At 48.0% G+C, this 565-nt stretch overlaps 1 protein-coding gene and 1 long non-coding RNA gene across 3 annotated transcripts in view; one reads left to right on the forward strand and one right to left on the reverse strand.

The window, feature by feature from the left end:
• LOC113208320 (alpha-2B adrenergic receptor-like) overlaps positions 1-565 on the forward strand; it is a 259,720-nt gene that overhangs the window by 205,992 nt on the left and 53,163 nt on the right. The window lies entirely within an intron of this gene.
• Positions 1-565, reverse strand: part of LOC127749957 (uncharacterized) — a 2,999-nt gene that overhangs the window by 1,235 nt on the left and 1,199 nt on the right. The window contains exon 2 of the long non-coding RNA XR_008011440.1: positions 140-315. This is a non-coding gene — a long non-coding RNA (uncharacterized LOC127749957). The remainder of the gene's footprint in view (positions 1-139; positions 316-565) is intronic.

Raw genomic sequence — 565 nt, forward strand, 5'->3', positions numbered from 1 at the left:
CATTCCCCCTCCCCTTCCCTCTTCCACGTGGACCCAACGACGTGAGATGGTCGCAATTCAGTCCGGCAAGCGCGCGCGCAGCCTCAACTCAAGGAAGTTGAGGGCCCGGCAGCGCACGTCTGACAAAGCCTCTAATTACCTCGCTGTGGCGCTGCGGTGCGTGGCGCGGGCTGGGCCGGGCCACGGGGCGTGAGAGACGCGCGAGTTGCACGCGCCGCCAAAGGAGCTCACCAGTTGGCTAAGCACCTTCGGGTGAAAATTTGTGAGTCCAGGAAAGCTCCGAAAGCCGTTTTACTCCTTCCTGCGCTAAGATATCTGTGCAAATTTTCATTATTTTCCATGCTTATAATTTCCACCCAGAAAAATCATTTCTTGTTTAAGTACATGTTTCCTTGTTTCAAGTGCACGCTGACACAAGATCAAATTTACTCTTGAAACAAGCTGATATTTTCTTTCTAATAAGGGGAAAACCCTTTTTTTAAAGACAATATTGCCTTGTTTGAATGGTTTCAATTTTCATCTTGTGTCATTTTCATCTTGTGTCATTTTCATCTTGTGTCATTTT

The sequence above is a fragment of the Frankliniella occidentalis genome, unplaced genomic scaffold (assembly GCF_000697945.3).
Source record: "Frankliniella occidentalis isolate FOCC.00 unplaced genomic scaffold, Focc_3.1 Scaffold112, whole genome shotgun sequence".
In the NCBI taxonomy this organism is placed as follows: domain Eukaryota; kingdom Metazoa; phylum Arthropoda; class Insecta; order Thysanoptera; family Thripidae; genus Frankliniella; species Frankliniella occidentalis.